General features: G+C 35.3%; 1 protein-coding gene across 29 annotated transcripts in view; it reads left to right on the top strand.

The window, feature by feature from the left end:
- The window catches only part of ADGRL3 (adhesion G protein-coupled receptor L3), a 571,254-nt gene that overhangs the window by 492,044 nt on the left and 62,564 nt on the right, over window positions 1–16,646 (top strand). The window lies entirely within an intron of this gene.

Raw genomic sequence — 16,646 nt, 5'->3', positions numbered from 1 at the left:
AGTGAGATGGTGGCACCTGCAAGTACCAAAAGGGGGATTTTTACACCAGAAGAGAGGAACCCTGAAATTATTAACCTGGGTGTTTACAGAGGAGCTGTTGTACAGCTGCCCTCTTCTCCTCCTGAGAGAGAAAAGGAGACCTCAGCTCCCTAATGTAAAATCCTATTGTATACATATATATGGCTCCAGGTTGTACCCCCTTTGAAATGTTAACGTTTACCTCTTGGGAAGTAAATCTCTCCATAAGACTGTCACTACCTATTCCATCATCTTTTAATTCCTAAGGTTTATCCTTTAACCCAAATTCTACTTTTGTATCCTCAAAAACCTGAACCATGCAGAGATATGAAAATATCCACAATCCTTTCCTCGCTAGTAGTACTTCTTTTATATATATGCAAAAAGAAGACAATTTACATTTTCTGAGGAAAAAAAATAGTTCTTTAGTGTAACCAAAAATTTTGTCTTATTCCCTTAGAGGCTGTGACACTTGAGAAAGAGTAATGTGAACATGTACTTTAGTCATTAATATATATTCTATATTAAGTAGCATTTGTATATGATTTGCCTGTGCTATGTGTTAACTTGGTTAAATGTTTTTATTTAAATGAATGCACTTTCAGAAGTTTCATGAGGTCTCCTGTGACTTTCATGTGCTACTGACATTCTCCTTGAACTACCTCAGATAGCAGCTATGTCACCCATTTTTCATCCTCCTACATTCAGTGCCTGACATAGTTCCTTGCCCATAGTAGGCCCTCAATGAATGTTTATAGACTAAGTAATACATTAAAGACTGTAGTGACAGAAGTGTGTTGACATTAAGTATTTAATTTTGTTTAAGGGGTCATCTGTCTACATTAGTTGAAACGGTAGCTAAGGAATTAGAAAAAATAATGTAATGGAGCAAACTAGAAGTTATCTACTATGAGTAATAGTCTTTTGTACTTCTTAATATTACTTAGTTGAGTCATTATACTGTTGAATTATGTACAACTAGACTGCCCTTCTAAAAATGCAGTATTAGTTCCTTGGACCGTTTGCTCCTGATAATATTGAATTTGGATTGTTAAATAGGCACATAAAATATAATTTCTTTATCTTATCATACTTCTACTCACTTTAGTATAAATTGCATCCTTATATCTATTATTGTGTAATATAAAACAAAATGCATATAATACTCTATTATCATTTTTGTTATGCTTTTAAAGTACTATGAGAAAGAAGTGAATAATACTTTTTTATGTAACAGCTTTTACCAGATTAAAAATTTCAAAAAGGCCTTGTACTTAGTACAGTCACATATTTAAAAGATAGATTTGTATTCTCATTATTCGTATGTATTTCTTTAGGTAATATGGGTTGAATGTCTGTGATATTACTATTTAGAAAAACAAACACACAAAAGCTAATAAATACATTTAATGATATTGATGGCATAAAACTTTATATTACAAAGCAAAATAAAGCCTTAAATGAGACTGTCTTGATTTGAATTCTGTCTAAACTGCTTTATAGTTTATAGCCTTTGGAAAGTTTATTTAACCTTGCTCAGGCTTCCTATCCTCTTTAAAATGGGTATAATAATGAAACATACCCAGCCATCAAATGCACAGAGGTATGTAATCAGCCTTCGATGATGCTTTTTAAGGAAAAATCAATAAGGCTCAAGGAGAGAAATTAAGTAGCTATTAGAAAGAATATGGAGCATGGTTTTAAGATGGAAAAACAGGGGATATAGGGCTTCCCTGGTGGCGCAGTGGTTGGGAGTCCATCTGCCGATGCGGGAGACGCGGGTTCGTGCCCCGATCTGGGAGGATCCCACGTGCCACGGAGCAACTGGGCCCGTGAGCCATGACCACTGGGCCTGCGCGTCTGGAGCCTGCGCTCCGCAAGGGGAGAGGCCGCGGCAGTGAGAGGCCCACGTACCATTAAAAAAAAAAAGGGGGGGGGATATGGATATGCTGATGAGAAGGAACCAGTAAAAAAGTGGTTAGAGATAGAGGAAAGGAAATCAGTGTTATAGTCATGACCTGAGGAACTATAGGGAATGAGATCCAGAATAGCGGGAGAGTAATTCCACTCCATTCAATTTCATGAAGGACACTTTTCTACTGAGATAACAGAAGCCAGCTAGGAGGATCCTTTTCTACTCAGACTAGATAAAATAAATAATAGGCGTGATGTAGATATGTGGTGGAACCAGGGTAGAGCAGTAAATTGAGGGATTTCTGCCTACTCTCCTCTACAAAGTAGGAAAAATGATCATCTACAGGACACGAGAGCATGCAGGAGAGAGATAATAAGAGAGAAATCTCAAGAAAATAATCCTTAGAACTTTCCAGAATCTGAAGGGCATTTTATTTCATTTAAAATATGTTAACTAAAAATAAATAAATAAATAAATAAAATAAAATAAAATAAAATATGTTAACTAATAAGTGCTTGTAAAAAAATCACCAGGGCATAATTGATAAGGAAAGAATTTAAGAAAGGTTTAAGTAGAACACAAAATTTTGCATCCTTTTTGTTTTTAACAAAAATAAGGATCTGTATAATATGAATTTTTAAGTGATATTGGGTGATGTGAGAGTATTTTAAAGGCATAGCATCATTTATTTGCAATGTCTTCTTTTTTTAGTACAGGGAAAGGGCATAAAAGTTAATAATGTTTTCTTGGGGCTTTTTTTGTAAAGTGATGAATAAGATGCACCACCCTGGGCAGTTTATTGAGAAAATAAACTCACCATATAAGGCCTTTTGCTGGTCAGTGTCTTTCTAAAACCATTCATTTATCAACTATTTGTTACTTTAATTACACACATTCTTTCACATAGAAATATCTTCTTTATCTAAAATGTGTTTGCTTCTCCCCATGTTCACTACCACCACTTCCTTTTTGGCCACCATGAACTTCTGCAAAGCTGCTTCAGTGGTCTCCTGACAGTTTTCCCCATACTGATTCTTGCTCCTACCTTCATTAGCTAGAGTGATCTCTTGAAAAGTTTAAATCTGATTATGCAACTCTCTTGGGTAAAACTCTTCAGTGATTTCCAGTTACTCTTACACTAAAGTCCAGACTTCCTACCATGGCCTACTTAGCCTTCCTGGTGTAGTTGTCCCTTTTTAAGCCATGTGTCCCTCTGGCCATTCTGGATGTACTCACTTGTGCTTCAGGTCTTATCTGCTGCTACTCTACAGATTTTCTTTTCCCTAGCACTGTATGGCTAACTCTAATTTACTCTAATTAATTTAATTATTATTTTTAAATAATTTAATTATATTTTAATTTTAAATTTACTTCACAGTCATCATAATAAACACCTTTTGATATTAGTATAAAACATTCATTTCGTTGGCTCATTACTATATTAATGATATACTCTGGGAAAAAATAATAATAGAGTAAATTCCTATAGTTAACGTGATTACAGAGGAAATGAGGTACTCCAAGTCTCAGATTTAACTACAAAAGTACTTAAAACTAAATAATGCATTACGGTTTGCTGTTTGCTTACTTGTCCTTTGTCGTCTTTTCATCAAGATAGGTAATTATATTTGGAGGAAAAAAGTAATTCCAGTCATTTGAATTTTCTGATTTAATTTCAAACAAGTTGAAATTGGAGCTTACAGTAATCATAGCAAAAATCTAATCTAGTTCTTAAAAAATAATATGAATATAAATAAAACAGTTAATGAATTATCAGTAAAAATTAATTTATAGTATCGCTGTAGTATTATGACAGAACTTTAATTCTTGAGGAGCATTTATAGCACGCTTGACATTTAACTTAGAAATAAAAATTGATCATTTCTGTAGTTATCAACTACTTCTCTTGTTGAAAAAATATTTAACAGCATCACAAGTACTTTGCAGAATTAAAAGAAATAATAGAAGTTTTTAGGGCTAAGAAAGAAAATTGGTGCCCGTATGGAGAGACAAGGAGTCTACTAAGCTTCCCTTTCCTATGTCTGACCCTTTTCCAGGGACAGACTTCTGCATCCAAGATTCTGATTTTGACCTAGCCCAGTTTTCCAGTTTCTGGTATCTCCCCTTAACTTGGGTTTTACATGAGTGATGGGCTGGCAAACACAATGTCAGATCTTTTAAAGAAACACCTTTCACTTTCCTTCTTTCCTCCCTGTGCTCTAATCGCTAAAGGAAAGGTGTAGTGCTAAAGAGGAGCAAAAACTCGTGTCATACACAATTTCAATTTGGATTTCAGTTCAGTCCTGTGATTGTTATATGATCTTACAAGTTACATCATGGCTCTCAGTCTCAGTATCTCCTCAGAATTGGGAATAATTGATTCTACTTTGTAGAGTTTTGCTATAATTAAATATAATCATATACGTATAGCATATAGCTCATAATGCAGTATTCATACAGTATGGTTTGATTATTTTTAACCACTCTATGTGGAAATATATTGCTGCCTTTGGTTCTCTGTGTTTTCCTTAGTGAAATTTGCTCAACCTCTTATCAAAATCCCATTAGAATTTCACTGGCTTTGTTTCTTATGTAGTGTCATAAAGAATTTGCCTGATATGATCCTTTTTTTTTTCTTAAGCCAAAGTTATCCTATTATGAAAGAATTGGCTCTAGGAGTGAAATGCTCATTTGATTAATAAATAGGAAGTTCTGTAGTTAGCTCTAAATTAAAAAAAAGAAGTGTCTCAGTGAACTTGGGCACCTGCCATACATAATGAAATCTAAGAAGGCTTCTGAGTAGCTTCAGGGATGAATAGAAAAATGTTTTGCCTTACCAGTATCCATAATAACTTATTTATTCCTTAAGAAGGTAACTTGTGCTTTGTACTGTGTTTCCAGATATTGGTAGAAACAGTTAAGTAATTTAGCTTGACTAGTATTACATTAGTACTTCATGGAGTTAAATGTGGTAGGGTTCTAAAAAATTGAAGGTGGAAAAGCAGAATGATATAATCCTGAAAAATGCAACAACATCACAAAAAAATTCAATGCTTTAATTTTCTTCTTTATATTAATATATTAAGATGGAATTATATATATATATGGCCTGCTTTTCAAAATGGTAACATTTTTATACCATAGTCAGAGCAATATCTTAAAAAGAGTTTGATCCTTTATGAGAACAGTAAACCTAGTTCTGAATTATACTTAATAAAAATATTCATCCACTTCAATGTTTTCTGGATGAGTTTTGAGGAAAATATTTATAGTACTTTCTCATTCTTCTTAAAATATTAGCTAGTGATGTAAAAAGGTTGAAATATTGTTTTGGGTTTTTAAACAGGAAGCTCAGTATAGTTTATATAGTCCATGCCGACTTTTAAAAACAAAGTTATGTCTCCATTCACTTGACTTTATTTGTTGTTTACCTTCCACCACCAAACCTACTCAATTTAAATGAAAACATCACAAATTTCTAATTATTTTAAAATATTTCTAAATATTTAGAGATGTGTTTAAAAACTGTCACGTCTTATAAAAAGATTCCAGGGCCAACACATTATACTGAAGATGTGTTTTTTTCCAAACCTTTTTAATCAAATATACTTTTCAACACCCACACACACATTGAACACTTTAGTTCTTGAGTCAGAACTAATAATTGATTTATTTTATTCATTGTTATAAGATAAAATACTTTTTAAGAAATTCTGAAAGGAATATCATCTGTTATCTCATTTTCCCCACCTTTCCTCCATTTCCTTGTTCTGTGGTTAAATATCACTGGAAATGTGCCATAACATTATCATAAATGATCCAGGTGTATTTGAAAAGTAATACAACCTAAACAGCACTGTTTGGAGCCCTGTGTATTGTTGACACCACTAGAGTCGCTTCAAATAAGTTAAGACCTTCCTTAGGTATTAGTCCTTTGCTGATTAACTTAATTTCAATTTACAAGCATTTAACAATCACTTCTATGGAAAATGAACTGTAGCCACTGGTTCACGAAGCTGTACATTCACCAAGTATTGTTGCCAGTCTCATTGTATTATGCGTTTTACGCTGTAGTTTTAACTTTTCTGAAATGTTAAAAGTGTTAGTCTCTGTTTTGAGGCTTTCTCTTTAAAATGCATTCAAATCCCTATGTGATCTTTCTAGGAACCAGGTGTTTTATGTATCACTGTATTTGGCATACTTCATACTCTGGGAGCTGACACTTGAGAAAAAAACAGTTTGAAGGATGACTGTCACAGGCACACTGGAACTGTTAAGTGTTATACCTTGAGATCAAATAATTCTTTCACTTTTCCCCAAAATAATTAGGTTTATATCAGAATTAGGAGAGTCAATTGCAGCCTAAGGATGAGAGACTACCTAAGGGAAAAATAATTCTTCTTTATGAGAAAAATGTAAAATTTAGCAGCTCCTTTGTTCTTTATATGTGGCTGGAGTCAGATTTCCTTTGTATCCTATATGAAATGTGCAGTCAGCTTTGGGAAAGCTTGGTAATCAGAATTGTATTATGAAACCGAAATTTCTGAAGTAATCGTACACACACAGAAAAATTAATCTAAAATAAGTAGTCATAATAAGGCTGTAGTTTTTCCCCCCAAATAGTTCAGAGCAAATATTCACTTAAACTTTTATAAGAGTGGAAGAAATCTGAGAATAATTATAATTAAATAATATTTGTATTCCATATTATTCACATATTTTATTTAATTTTTAATGTATAAACTTTGATATGATTTTTTGTCCTTTAATTATTCATTAATTTATTTGATAAACAAGAAGTGCTAAAATTTTGGATATGTTTTGAGGATAGAACTTACAGAATTGTTAATTTATTTTACGTAGACTATAAGAGAAAGGAGTGGATTGTGATTCCAAGGTTTTTGGCTTGTGGTACTGAGATATGGAACTGTAGAAAAAAATCACATTGGGGTAGATTAGGAGCTTTAGGGGAAGTGGTTAACAGCATAACTTTGAAAGACTTACTAAACATTACAGTGTAGATGCTGAGTAGGCAGTTGAAATAATGAAAGCTGAAGATTTAAATCTGGATTCATTGGTATATAGATTTTATTTTATTTTTGCATTTAATGGTTTTCAGGTTTTATTTATTTTCAGTATTGATTTTGTTTTATATATCTTTATTACTTTATATAATGGTAAATGATCCTGTTTTTTTATTTATGAAAATGATATATTTCCTTTTAAAACATTAAGCAAAGTGAGATATTTTGGGGGAAAAAAGTAATAATGTAAAGGTGGTATGCAGATATGACAAAAACTTGAGATAGTGATTTTCCAACCAGACTGGTTTCAGTCACTAAGTCACTGTATGTTTCTGTTAGGATAGCTTTGCTATGAGTAGCAAATGCTGACCAGTATAGGGCCTAAATCATAATGATACTGATGATTTACAGAAACTAAAATCCAGAGGTAGGTGGTTCCATAGTTGGTTTAATAGCTCGGTAATGGTAGTAAGTACCTAAGCTCTTTCCATCTTTTATCTTCCTTAGCATGTTGGCTGTTGTCATTCAGAGTGTCAATGTGTGGTCCAAAGATGGCTCTTTCAGCTCCCACCATCATATCCTTTAGCAATTGTGTTCAAAAGCAAAAATGAAGGGAGAAAAGAATGCTTTCCTCAGAAGCCTTTTCTCATGCCTTTCTCTCTCATGGTCAGGATAGAAGATATTTCCCAGAAGCTCCTTGCTCATATCACATGTCTAGATCACATGACCACCTCTTACTGCAAGAGAGTCTGGGAAAGCAGGGATCTGGCAGAGGTGACTGGCTCAACCCTGTGGGCAGGAACAGGTCAGTTTCAACATTTGCAGAGCTCAGGGCAAGAGTACAAAATGATAAATTAAACATATCCTAACCTCCTACTCTAACAGATATACCTTGAAAAGCACCTGGAAGGCCAGGATTGAATTTAGAATCCTTCAGTTCCCTGGAGTTCCATGTCGGGATATGGCCATTGACTCACTACCCATCTTCCTTCTCTTCCTACCTTGACTTCCATCCCACACCATGTGGGGCCTCACACAGGCATGGGGACACTGCAACCAGCACATCCAACTTGTGTCTGTCTCTCCCACAAACAGCCACTGCTTGGCCACCCCTCAAATGTAGGAGTGTGGGTACTGGCTACAATCTTGGGAGAATGGGTCACAGTAGATTTTGTTTTCAACCCATGTGACTGGATAAAATGAAGGGATTGATGTAGACATATAAAAGGAGAAGACCAAGGACTGAAACCCTGGGTCACTCTAACTTTTGAGATCTTGGAAATGCAGAGTCTACAAAGTAGATTTAGAAAGAGCAGCCAGTGAGATAGGAAGAAAGTTAGAGATCCTGGAAGCTAGGCAATGAAGCATTTCAATTAGGATGGGGACTTACACTTGACCACTGGATTTAGCAACTTGGAGGTTCTTGTGTTTTTGACAAAAGTTGTTTGATGAAGCCTTATTAAAATGGGTTGGAGGCAGATGGGAAGAGAGGAGTTAAAAACCACATGTAAAGACATCTCTTTTCAGATCTTTTTCTGTAAATAAGAGCTAAGAAATATAGTAGCTGGCGAGAAATGTTGGATCAAGGGCATTTTTTTGCTTTGTTTCGTTGATTGGTTAGTTTTTAAGCATGATAAAGATTACAGCCTCTTCCTTTTAATCTGGTATGAATAGACAGTTAGTTGATGCAGGCAAGAGAGGGGAAAATTGTGTGGTTTCTGCATTTGAGTAGGCAAGGGAAGATGGACTCTAGTGTACAAGTGAAGGTAAGAAGGAATACAGGCAAAACAGTTCATCCTTTATATGATGAATCTTATGACTGAGTTCTGTTAACTTATTGACCAGCAGATATTTTCCTTTAAAGTAATGCAATAAGTTATCATGACTCATAAGCAGTAACGACTCATTGTGTTCAGAAACATTCATCTACTTGGAAAGAAAGTTATATCATCTTGAAAAATACAATGTTGTTACAAGATTTCTTTAATCCTCTATTTTCGCTTTTACATTAATATATATTAATGTATATACTGTTATAAATTTAATATTCTGCTTATAAAATCTATATCTATATGTAGGTATGTGTGTAGGTATGTATATGATGTACTATGCACACTACATATAACCTATATACTTTATATAAAATGTAAATGTCCAAATACTTTGTTGATAAGTAAAAATAGTTTATATTTTGAACATATTTAGTAACTTTTATGTGTATTTTTCATTAATTTAAGAAACAAAATCAATAGATCATACAGTTTGGAGAGGATTAATCATCAATAAAAATTACTTAAGCAACAAAATTCCTTTTCCTTCAAGAAATAATAAGATACACATTTTTATACCTGAGACAATCTTTTAGTTAGCTATCTTCCTGAAAATAAAATGCAGAGTTATATATATATTATAAAATTTTATCAAATATACTTTATAGGATAGCTGAGTGCTAATATACCTTTTGGGATATAAAATGAACATTCTTATTCCTCATAAATGACTGATTATATATGCAGAAAAAAAACCTAAGTGGAAATGCACTAAAAAGTTAATAATGGTCACCTTTTAGTGGCAAGATTGCGTGTACTTTAAAATGTTCTTTTTCATGGACTTGAGTGGTGTTTTCTGACACCGCTTCTGACACCAGTTTCATGTTGTTTTTACACACACCAGCTGATTCTCCAGCACCAACTAAATTTCCAGCAATTCAATTCAACTCTAACACTAACTCATAGAATTAGAGCAGATCCCACAGGTTAAGGACTCCCCACTGCAGATACCAGCCACAAACAGAATGCCCAGGCTACCCACACTTCTGCCTGGAGAACTACAAATTTAGGGCTTCACAAGACCAACTCTCAGGTTCAATAATTCACTAGAACAGAACTCAGGAAACTGCTCTACTTACAACTGCAGCTTTATTAAAAAAGGAAAAAACTTAGGAAAAAACAAATGGAAGCAATGCACGGGGGGGAGGTGGAGAACTAAGATTCCATGGCGTCTCTGGGCTCCACCCTCCTAGCCCTTCAAAGTGTTTGCCAAACCTAGAAGCTCCTTGAACCACATCTGTTAGGAGTTTTAGTGGAGGTTTCATTACAAAGGCATGATTGATTAAATCATTGACCACTAGTGGTTAAACTCAATCTCCACCCACCTCCCTTCCCTGGGCATGGGGTTATAGGCGGGAGCAGGGCTGAAAGTTCCAAACTTCTAATCTTGGCTTTGTTTCTCTCAGACCACTTCCCACTGAGGAGCTACTTAGCCTCCACTACTGTCTTCCATTACCTCTAGGCACCACCCCCATCCCCATCATCTCAGGAGCATACAAAAGACACCGTTACCACTCCAAAGATTACAAGGGTTTTAGGAACCCTGCACTAGGAACCAGGACAAAGACCAAATATTTGTTTCTTTATTGTACCACAGCAATCTGAATTTTTGAAGTTGGTATTATGAATATATAGTACTCATAAACAATTTTTTCTTCAAAATTGCTTGCCCTACATTATGTCCATAAACATATTAGTAATAGAATAATCTTAAAATGCCATTTTTCTGGAACTCATTCTATATTTCTAACCTCTGAAAAAAGTTTCCAAAAAATCATGTTTAATTGTCTATTATTAATTGTTTACTGTGGATATAGTGACATAATGAAAATTCAATCAAGTCTAATGAAAACGGGAGCATTAGATTACTGTAGTTCATTTATCTCCAAATTCTTTGACAGACGGAACTCATTTTAAGGTTTTTAATTGCTTTTGTTTATACCATTGAAAAAAATTAATGTAAGAATCTAGTTATAATTTGGGGATAAAAAATTTTTATTTTTTTCTTCATTATTAATTAAAAAATTTTTTTTTGAATTTTAGAATTTTATTGACTTTTTTATACAGCAGGTTCTTATTAGTTATCCATTTTATACATATTAGTGTATCTGTGTCAATCCCAATCTCCCAATTCATCACAACACCACCCACCCCCCGCCACTTCCCCCCCTTGGTGCCCATACGTTTGTTCTCTATAACTGTGTCTCTATTTGTGCCCTGCAGACTGATTCATCTGTACCATTTTTCTAGGTTCCACATATATGCGTTAATATATGATATTTGTTTTCCTCTTTCTGACTTACTTCACTCTGTATGACAGTCTCTAGATCCATTCATGTCTCTGCAAATGACCCAATTTCATTCCTTTTTATGACTGAGTAATATTCCATTGTATATATGTACCACACCTTCCTTATCCATTCATCAGTTGATGGGCATTTAGGTTGCTTCCATGTTCTGACTATTGTAAATAGTGCTGCAATGAACATCAGGGTGCATGTGTCTTTTTGAATTATGGTTTTCTCTGGGTATATGCCCAGTAGTGGGATTGCTGGGTCATATGGTAGTTCTTTGTTAGTTTTGTTTTTGTTTATTTTTTTCTATTGTTTGTTTTTTAAGGAACCTCCACACTGTTCTCCATAGTGGCTGTATCAATTTACATTCCCACCAACCCTGCAAGAGGGTCCCCTTTTCTCCACACCCTCTCCGGCATTTATTGTTTGTAGATTTTCTGATGATGTCCATTCTAAATGGTGTGAGGTGATACCTCATTGTAGTTTTGATTTGCATTTATCTAATGATTAGTGATGCTGAGTAGCTTTTCATGTGCTTCTTGGCCATCTGTATGTCTTCTTTGGAGAAATGTCTATTTAGGTCTTCTGCCCATTTTTGGATTGGGTTGCTTGCTTTTTAATATTAAGCTGCATGAGCTGTTTATATATTTTGGAGATTAATAATTTGTTGATTCATTTGCAAATATTTTCTCCCATTCTGTGGTTATCTTTTCATCTTATTTGTAGTTTCCTTTGCTTTGCAAAAGCTTTTAAGTTTCATTAGGTCCCATTAGTTTATTTTTGGTTTTATTTCCATTACTGTAGGAGGTGGATCAAAAAAGATCTCACTGTGATTTATGTCGAACAGTGTTCTTCCTATGTTTTCCTCTAACAGTTTCATAGTGTTCAGTCTTACATTTGATCTCTAATCCATTTTGAGTTTATATTTGTGTATGGTGTTAGGAAGGGTTCTAATTTCATTCTTTTACATGTAGCTGTCCAGTTTTCCTAGCATCACTTATGAAGAGACTGTCTTTTCTCCATTGTATATCCTTGCCTCCTTTGTCATAGATTAGTTGACCATAGGTGCATGGGTTTATTTCTGGGCTTTCTATCCTGTTCCATTGATCTATATTTCTGTTTTTGTGCCAGTACCATATTGTCTTGATTACTGTAGCTTTGTAGAATAGTATAGTCTGAAGTCAGGGAGTCAGATTCCTCCAGCTCCGTTTTTTTCCTTCAAGACTGCTTTCACTTTTCAGGGTCTTCTGTGTCTCCATACAAATTTTAAGATTTTTTTGTTCTAGTTCTGTAAAAAATGCCATTGGTAATTTGATAGTGGTTGCACTGAATCTGTAGATTGCTTTGGGTAGTATAGTCATTTTCACAATGTTGATTCTTCCAATCCAAGACCATGGCATATCTCTCCATCTGTTTGTATCATCTTTAATTTCTTTCATCAGTGTCTTATAGTTTTCTGCATACAGGTCTTTTGTCTCCCTAGGTAGGTTTATTCCTAGGTATTGTATTCTTTTTGTTGCAGTGGTAAATGGGAGTGTTTCCTTAATTTCTCTTTCATATTTTTCATCATTAGTGTGTAGGAATGCAAGAGATTTCTGTGCATTAATTTTGTATCCTGCAACTTTACCAAATTCACTGATCAGCTCTAGTAGTTTTCTGGTGGCATCTTTAGGATTCTGTATGTATAGTATCATGTCATCTGCAAACAGTGACAGTTTTACTCCTTCTTTTCCAATTTGTATTCCTTTTCTTTCTTTTTCTTCTCTGATTGCCATGGCTAGGACTTCCAAAACTATATTGAATAATAGTGGCAAGAGTGGACATCCTTTTCTTCTTCCTGATCTAACAGGAAGTGCTTTCAGTTTTTCACCATTGAGACTGATGTTTGCTGTGGGTTTGTTGTATATGGCCTTTATTATGTTGAGGTAGGTTCCCTCTGTGCCCAATTTTTGGAGAGTTTTTATCATAAATCGCTGTTGAATTTTGTCAAAAGCTTTTTCTGCATCTATTGAGATGATCATATGGTTTTTATTCGTCAATTTGTTAATATTGTATATTACATCGATTGAGTTGCGTATATTGAAGAATCTTTGCATCCCTGGGATAAATCCCACTTGATCATGGTGTATGATCCTTTTAATGTGTTGTTGGATTCTGTTTGCTCTTATTTTGTTGAGGATTTTTGCATCTATATTCATCAGTTATATTGGTCTGTAATTTTCTTTTTTTGCAGTATCTTTGTCTGGTTTTGGTATGAGGATGATGGTGGCCTCATAGAATGAGTTTGGGAGTGTTCCTTCCTCAGCAATTTTTTAGAAGAGTTTGAGAAAGATGGGTGTTATCGCTTCTCTAAATGTTGGATAGAATTCACCTGTGAAGCCATCTGGTCCTGGACTTTTGTTTTTTGGAAGATTTTAATCACAGTTTCAATTTCATTACTTGTGATTGGTCTGTTCATATTTTCTATTTCTTCCTGGTTCAGTCTTGGAAGGTATACCTTTCTAAGAATTTGTCCATTTATTCCAGGTTGTCCATTTTATTGGCATAGAGTTGCTTGTAGTAGTCTCTCAGGATGCTTTGTATTTCTGAGGTGTCTGTTTTAAATTCTCCTTTTTCATTTCGAATTTTATTGAGTCCTCTCCCTCTTTTTCTTGAGGAATCTGGCTAATGGTTTATCAATTTTGTTTATCTTCTCAAAGAACCAGCTTTTAGTTTTATTGATCTTTGCTCTTGTTTTCTTTGTTTCTATTTCATTTTTTCTTCTCTGATCTTTATGATTTTTTTCCTTCTACTAACTTTGGGTTTTGTTTGTTCTTCTTTCTCTAGTTCCTTCAGGTGTAAGGTTAGATTGTTTATTTGAGATTTTTGTTGTTTTTTGAGGTAGGCTTTTATTGCTATAACTTCCCTCTTAGAACTGGTTTTGCTGAATCCCATAGGTTTTGGATTGTTGTGTTTTCATTATAATTTGTCTCTAGGTATTTTTTGACTTCCTCTTTGATTTCTTCAGTGATTTCTTGGTTATTTAGTAATGTATTCTTTAGCCTCCATGTGTTTGTGTTTTTTACTTTTTTCCCCTGTAATTGACTTCTAATCTCATAATATTGTGGTCGCAGAAGATGCTTGATATGATTTCAGTTTTTCTTAAATTTACCAATTGATTTGTGACCCAGATGTGATCTATCTTGGAGAATGTTCTGTGTGCACTTGAGAAGAAAGTGTAATCTGCTGTTTTTGGATGGGATTTCCTATAAATATCAATTAAATCTATCTAGTCTATTGTGTCATTTAAAGCTTGTGTTTCCTTATTAATTTTCTGTTTGGATGATCTGTCCATTGGTGTAAGTGAGGTATTAAAGTCCCCCACTATTATTGTGTTATTGTAGATTTCCTCTTTTATAGCTGTGATCAGTTGCCTTATGTATTGAGGTGGTCCTATGTTCAGTGCATAAATATTTCCAATAGTTATATCTTCTTCTTGGATTGATCCTTTGATCATTATGTAACATTCTTTATTTTAAAGTCTTTTTAATCTTATATGATTATTGGTACTCCAGCTTTCTTTAGATTTCCATTGCATGGAACATCTTTTTCCATCCCCTCACTTTCAGTCTGTATGTGTCCCTAGGTCAGAAGTGGGTCTCTTGTAGACAGCATATATACGGGTCTTGTTTTTTTATCCAATCAATGAACCTGTGTCTTTTTGTTGGAGCATTTATTCCATTTACGTTTAAGGTAATTATCTATATGTATGTTCCTATTACCATTTTCTTATTTGTTATGGGTTTGTTTTTGTAGGTCGTTTTCTTCTCTTGTGTTTCCCACTTAGAAAAGTTCCTTTGGCATTTGTTGTAGAGCTGGTTTGGTGGTGCTGAATTCTCTTAGCTTTTGCTTGTCTGTAAAGCTTTTGATTTCTCCATCGAATCTGAATGAGATCCTTGCTGGGTAGTGTAACCTTGGTTGTAGTTCCTCCCCTTTCATCACTTTAAATATATCATGCCACTCCCTCTAGCTTGTAGAGTTTCTGCTGAGAAATCAGCTGTTAACCTTATGGGAGTTCCCTTGTATGTTATTTGTCATTTATCCCTTGTTTCTTTCAATAATTTTTCTTTGTCTTTAATTTTTGCCAATTTGATTACTGTGTGTCTCGGCATGTTTCTCCTTGGGTTTATCCTACCTTGGACTCTCTGTGCTTCCTGGGCTTGAGTGGCTATTTCCTTTCCCATGTTAGGGAAGTTTTCAACTATAATCTCTTCAGATATTTTCTTGGGTCCTTTCTCTCTCTGTCTTCTCCTTCTGGAACCCCTGTAATGAGAATGTTGTTGTGTTTAATGTTGTCCCAGAGGTCTCTTAGGGTGTCTTCATTTCCTTTCTGCCTTTTTTTTTATTCTGTTTCACGGCAGTGAATTCCACCATTCTGTCTTTTAGGTCACTCATCCGTTCTTCTGCCTCAGTTATTCTGCTATTGATTCCTTCTAGTGTATTTTTCATTTCAGTTATTGTATTTTTCATCTCTGTTTGTTTGTTCTTTAATTCTTGTAGGTGTTCTTTCTTTAACTCTTCTAGGTCTTTGTTAAACATGTCTTGCATCTTCTCTGTCTTTGCCTCCATTCTTTTTCCGAGGTCCTAGATCATCTTGACTATCGTTATTCTGAATTCTTTTTCTGGGTGGTTTCCTATCTTCACCTCATTTAGTTGTTTTTCTGGGGTTTTATCTTGTTCCTTCATCTGGTACAAAGCTCTGCGTTTTTTTTCATCTTGTCTATCTTTCTGTGAATGTGGTTTTTTTCTTACAGGCTGCAGTATTGTAGTTCTTCTTGCTCTGCTGTCTTGTCTCAGGTAGATGAAGCTATCTATGAGACTTCTGCAAGTTTCCTGATGGGAGGGAGTGGTGGTGGGTAGAGCTGGGTGTTGCTCTAGTGGGCAGAGCTCAGTAAAACTTTAATTCGCTTGTCTGCTGATGGGTGGGGCTGGGTTCCCTCCCTGTTGGTTATTTGGACTGAGGCAACCCAACAGTGCAGCCTACCTAGCTCTTTGAATGGGTTAATGGTGGACTCTGGGAGGGCTCACACCAAGGAATACTTCCCAGAACTTCTGCTGCCATTGTCCTTTTCCTCATGGTGAACCACAGCCACGCCCAACTCTGTAGGAGACCCTCCAACACTAGCAGGTAGGTCTGGTTCAGTCTCCTATGTGGTCACTTCTCCTTCCCCTGGGTCCTGATGTGCACACTACTTTGTGTATGCCCTCCAAGAGTGGAGTCTTTGTTTCCCCCAGTCCTGCCAAAGTTCTGCAATCAAATCCCTCTAGCCTTCAAAGTCTCATTCTCTAGGAATTCCTCCTCCCATTGCCAGACACCCAGGTTGGGAAGCCTGACGTGGGGCTCAGAATCTTCACCCCAGTGGGTGGACTTCTGTGGTATAAGTGTTCTCCAGTTTGTGAGTCACCCACCCAGCAGTTATGGGAATTGATTTTATTGAGATTGCGCCCCTCCTACTGTCTCATTGTGGCTTCTCCTATGTCTTTGGATGTGGAGTATCATTTTTGGTGAGTTCTGTCTTCCTGTCGA

Source organism: Phocoena phocoena, chromosome 5 (genome assembly GCF_963924675.1).
Source record: "Phocoena phocoena chromosome 5, mPhoPho1.1, whole genome shotgun sequence".
In the NCBI taxonomy this organism is placed as follows: Eukaryota; Metazoa; Chordata; class Mammalia; order Artiodactyla; family Phocoenidae; genus Phocoena; species Phocoena phocoena.
The sequence above is the reverse complement of the archived record's forward strand: the minus strand, read 5'-3'. Positions and strand labels throughout refer to the sequence as shown.